Source organism: Pseudorca crassidens, chromosome 12, assembly GCF_039906515.1.
Source record: "Pseudorca crassidens isolate mPseCra1 chromosome 12, mPseCra1.hap1, whole genome shotgun sequence".
Classification (NCBI taxonomy): domain Eukaryota; kingdom Metazoa; phylum Chordata; class Mammalia; order Artiodactyla; family Delphinidae; genus Pseudorca; species Pseudorca crassidens.
The window spans coordinates 57,070,421-57,075,773 of NC_090307.1; the positions used below are offsets into that span (position 1 = coordinate 57,070,421).

The 5,353-nt window shown below is 35.3% G+C and overlaps 1 pseudogene; it reads right to left on the minus strand.

Moving 5' to 3' along the window:
* Positions 1-4,252: 4,252 nt before the first annotated feature.
* On the minus strand, positions 4,253-4,841 carry LOC137204134 (chromobox protein homolog 3 pseudogene; annotated as a pseudogene).
* Between the last annotated feature and the right edge of the window lie 512 nt (positions 4,842-5,353).

Below are 5,353 nucleotides of genomic sequence, written 5' to 3' on the forward strand. Positions count from 1 at the left end.
GCACAAAAGCAACAGGAAGCCACCGGATCTAAAGAGGGTATATAGACAAGGGTGAGCCTCTTCCGCTACCACCCAGAGCTTGGAACTTGTTAAAACTGGAAACAGGGACTTCCTGGCAGTCTAGTGGTTAAGACTCTGTGCTTCCACTGCAGGGGCACGGGTTTGACCCCTGGATGGGGAACTAAGACCCCGCATGCCCTGTGAAGCGGCCAAACAAACAAAAAAACTGGAAACAGAAGGAGCCCCTAAATGTTCTCTACCAGTCTGGTAGATTGGGGCTCAGAGTCATAAACTGTATTACAGAAAGTGTTTTAGCTTGCAAAGTCTGAACTCATGTCACTAAAATTATCCTTACATTTTCAGAAAGAAATATACTTAAAAAATAAATTTGAGAAAATAGGAGTATTTAAAAACTCTCTTTCCGCGCCCTTTATTTTTATTTTGGGGGAATTTAGTCTCATCAGCAATCTTAACAAGATTTCTTTCCCCCCCTCTGCTTTCTGCCAATTATGTTATATCTGTAATACTTTTTCAAACTGGTTTCATCACAGTACACATATAGCAATGCTATCCTCCAGATCAGCAGGGATTTCTGTAAGCTTCCCTTTGTTATGGGAGGGAACCACTCAGGGGCTTGACCACGTGACTAGTTTGGGTCAATGAGATCAGTAAACGTGATGCAAGTGGAACTTTGATAGGCACTTGCATATTGGAGCTTTTTCTATTGAAGTTCTGTGACAGCTAAATAGGAAACCAAGCAATCCTATTAGAGATGACTAATAGAGGAACGTGAGCTTCACTTCTCAACAGCCTCAGCTAACTGCCAGCCATGTGAGTGAGACCATCACAGACCATGCAGCCCCAGTCAAGCGGCCAGGTGACTGCTGCTTGTGACCTTAAGTGAGCACAGCAGAACTGCCCAAGTTCTTGCTCAGTCCAAGTTACAGAAACCTGAGCAAATAAATGGTTCCTATTTGAGCTATTGTACTAAGTTTTTTTTTTTTAATGTGAAACTATTTATTGACCACTGTCCACCAATATTTACAGTATAATAAGCAATATACAGTTGGATAACATTCTGATTAATACAAAATTAGTTTTTCCTGATTTCTGCTGAACCAGTAACACATATACTGAAAAGAACGAGCCTACATGTAAGGAATGGTTGGGTAAAGAAAAAACATGCAGATGACTAGTTGAGATTGCAAAAGTTTGTCACTCGTTTATCCTACTGGGTCCAACATCTCTAATCATCTGATTAGTTTCATGAGCAAACAGTCCATGACTCATGATCTTTTAGTTAATGTAACATAAGGATTTCAAATTTTCATAAAGGAATGGTTCTCTAGAAGGAACTTTAAATGCCCATTAAAGCCTTGTTTGGCTAATTAAACACACCAGTATTTGTTTAGTTTCCTAAGCAGTGGGGAGGTTGTTGGTAGTGATAAAATTTTTCCTTTCAGGGAGTTTTACAAATAAACTGTTGCATTTATATGACTATAGATATAGATAGGAATTCTGATAAGACTGCTTTAAATTGTCCAATTTAAATTGCTTACATTATATTTAAATTATCCAATTTAAATTGTTTATATTTAAATTGACCAACTAATTACAGAATCATCTATTTGAGTTGTTTTGGTTTCATCACCTTTGGTGGACCCTCATTTCAACAAACATATTCTTTTAGGAAAGGCTTGTTTCCTTTCCATAAGTACGCATTACTTTTTTTTTCACACACACACACACACACACACACACACACACTGTATTTTATTTTTACAAGAGGTAAATAAACTGACACCAAGCATTGTAAATGGATGACCACAACAAAAGCAACAATGATTGCAATTACCAAACACGAAACACACTCATACTATGTCATAATAATGACATTCAGTCCAGTAATCCTCCACTGCAACAGCTCCTTTACATTGCAGTGAAAATTGATTTGTGTATTTTTTGCCTCTGAGTCCTTGTGGGATTTTTTTTTTATTCAAACAGAAAGTCACAGAAATTAGAATCATTCTCATCAGTTCATTCAGTCCCATGTAATTAATTTTTTTTCATCTTGATCTTTTGTTAGCATTTTATGAATTCATCAGTTTTCCATTAGAGTTCTGAAAATGCTTATTCATTCAGTTCAGCCGTATAGTCAGTTACCAGAAACCTGTACTTGTCAGTCTTTTCCATGAATTCCTTGAAGATGAAACCCTTTTATAGGAATATATTTGCAAAAGCATCAGAGTACACCCAGAACTGTCTGCAAATGACAAAAGACCTAAAAATGACCACGGTTAAAGATTTGATGAAAGTTCATAATAATGCAATTGACAAGGAAATTTAGTTATTTCTGAGATATACATTTTAAAGTAATAACTAGAATTATGACTTATAACATTATACCAGAACATATAAGATTTTTAGAAATTTCATGTAATGTCTGAAACATTTATATTAACATATTTCCATACAAATAACCCAAAGAAAGTTTAGTATTAGTTGTTTTTTTGTTTGTTTGTTTGTTTGTTTATACTGCAGGTTCTTATTAGTCATCAATTTTTTACACATCAGTGTATACATGTCAATCCCAATCACCCAATTCAGCACACCACCATCCCCACCCCACCGCGGTTTTCCCCCCTTGGCGTCCATACATTTGTTCTCTACATCTGTAGAGACACATCTGTGTCTCTACACCTGAGACACATCTGTGTCTCAACTTCTGCCCTGCAAACTGGTTCATCTGTACCATTTTTCTAGGTTCCACATACATGCATTAATATACAATATTTGTTTTTCTCTTTCTGACTTACTTCACTCTGTATGACAGCCTCTAGATCCATCCACGTCTCTACAAAGGACCCAATTTCGTTCCTTTTTATGGCTGAGTAATATTCCATTGTATATATGTACCACATCTTCTTTATTCATTCATCTGTCAATGGGCATTTAGGTTGCTTCCATGACCTGGCTATTGTAAATAGGGCTACAGTGAACATTGGGGTGCATGTGTCTTTTTGAATTATGGTTTTCTCTGTGTATATGCCCAGTAGTGGGATTGCTGGATCATATGGTACTTCTATTTTTAGTTTTTTAAGGAAACTCTATACCGTTCTTCATAGTGACTGTATCAATTTACATTCCCACCAACAGCACAAGAGGGTTCCCTTTTCTCCGCACCCTCTCCAGCATTTGTTGTTTGTAGATTTTCTGATGATGCCCATTCTAACTGGTGTGAGGTGATACCTTATTGTAGTTTTGATTTGCATTTCTCTAATAATTAGTGATGTTGAGCAGCTTTTCATGTGCTTCTTGGCCATCTGTATGTCTTCTTTGGAGAAATGTTTATTTAGATCTTCTGCCCATTTTGTGATTGGGTTGTTTGTTTCTTTAATATTAAGCTGCATGAGCTGTCTATATATTTTGGAGATTAATCCTTTGTCCGTTGATTCGTTTGCAAATATTTTCTCCCATTCTGAGGGTTGTCTTTTCATCTTGTTTATGGTTTCCTTTGCTGTGCAAAAGCTTTTAAGTTTCATTAGGTCCCACTTGTTTATTTTTGTTTTTATTTCCATTACTCTAGGAGGTGGATCAAAAGAGATCTTGCTGTGATTTATGTCAAAGAATGTTCTTCCTATGTTTTCCTCTAAGAGTTTTATAGTGTCTGGTCTTACATTTAGGTCTCGAATCCATTTTGAGTTTATTTTTGTGTATGGTGTTAGGGACATCTGTTTGATTTGAAAGGTTATGGCTTCAGGAAAATTTTCAGTTTAGCTTGAGGTGATCTATTTTCTAGGTTGCTCAGAATGATGGCATCCCAGAAACAACACGTACTTACTCACGGTTGTGAAAAAATGCCTTTTTTGTTTTGGTGAATGTAAAAAAAAAAAAACACCCAAAACCCAACAACAAGCATTTAAGTATGTATTTATGTATACAGATGAAAACAAATAAACCCAGAATGGTCCTTGGGCATTATAGGTTAAAAATAATAAATGGAAATTCTGATTGAGTAATGACTATGGAAATTTTTTCTAACATTTTAGAAAAGCTGTTCTCTAATGCAGAGAAAATAATAAACCATGGTATCAAACGTTCTGTTCTGATAAATGAAGCAACTACAGAAAGTTTTATTTATTCAAAGTAAACAGTGCTTTTGACAGAAAAAAATAAAAACTAGAACAACTCAACAATTCCCTTAATACTACTCAAAATGAACACATCAAACTTGATTTTCATTAGAATGTAGTTATTTTTCATACTAATAAGTCATAAACCAAGACCAGATTTTTGTATGTATGTAAACAATTATTGATCATCTTCTGGACAAGAATGCCAAGTTTGTCTCCCTTTGTAAAAAGCAGTTAAAATTTGACACTTCATGTTTGCCTCTTCTACAGCATCGAGTCTGCTTCATCTGCATCTTTCCATTTCATGAGAAATATTAATTATCCACTGCTGTATGTAACACAGTTATTTGCTCAGGATCAAGACCACTGGCAAAGCATCTTGGCAAAGCAGAATCTCTTTTCTTCTTTGATTTCCTGTCATCAGATTCACTGTCAGATAAAGATTTTACTTTTGTGCCATCTTTTTCTTTACCAGCTTTTTCAGAAATAAGAAATACTTTAACTTTGAATGATCTGAATTTTCTTCCAGTTTTCAAGTATTGTTAGCACCTGTAAATCTCTTCTGCTGAAGGATATACACCACCTTCCCATTCACTACACATCAGTCCAATATTTCTTCCATCACAAAACCTTCAGGCTCTACCTCTTTGACTCATTTTACTCTTTTCTATTCTGTTTCTTTCCCATTTTTTGCAACACAGTTTTATTGGAGGAGTTTTTAAATTGTGGAGTTGAAGAGCTGTTATTCACTCTCTCCCAGGAGGAGGGCAGTGAGGAGTTGTACAAGAGGCCACTAAGTTTGGGGGTATGTTGTTTTGCAGCAAGAGATAACTGATACGTGGATACTTAAATATTTATACTCTATACGATAAGATGGCTAATAAAAAGAAAAATTACTAGTCAATTAAAGAGAACTAATTGTGGCACTGGGTCATTTCAAACTCTTATTTATTTGTGATGAAAATTAAAGAACAAACATCATCAATAAAAAAACCAAGGACCTACCGTACAGCACGGAGAACTATATTCAATATCTTGAAATAACCTATAATGAAAAACAATCTGAAAAAGAATATATATATCAATATGTATAACTGAATCACTTTGCTGTACACCTGAAACTAACACAACATTGTAAATTAACTATACTTTAATTAAAAAAAACAAACATCATCTTTCTTTGCTGAAAAAGTTATCTGGGGAGTTTCTCTCTGAGAACA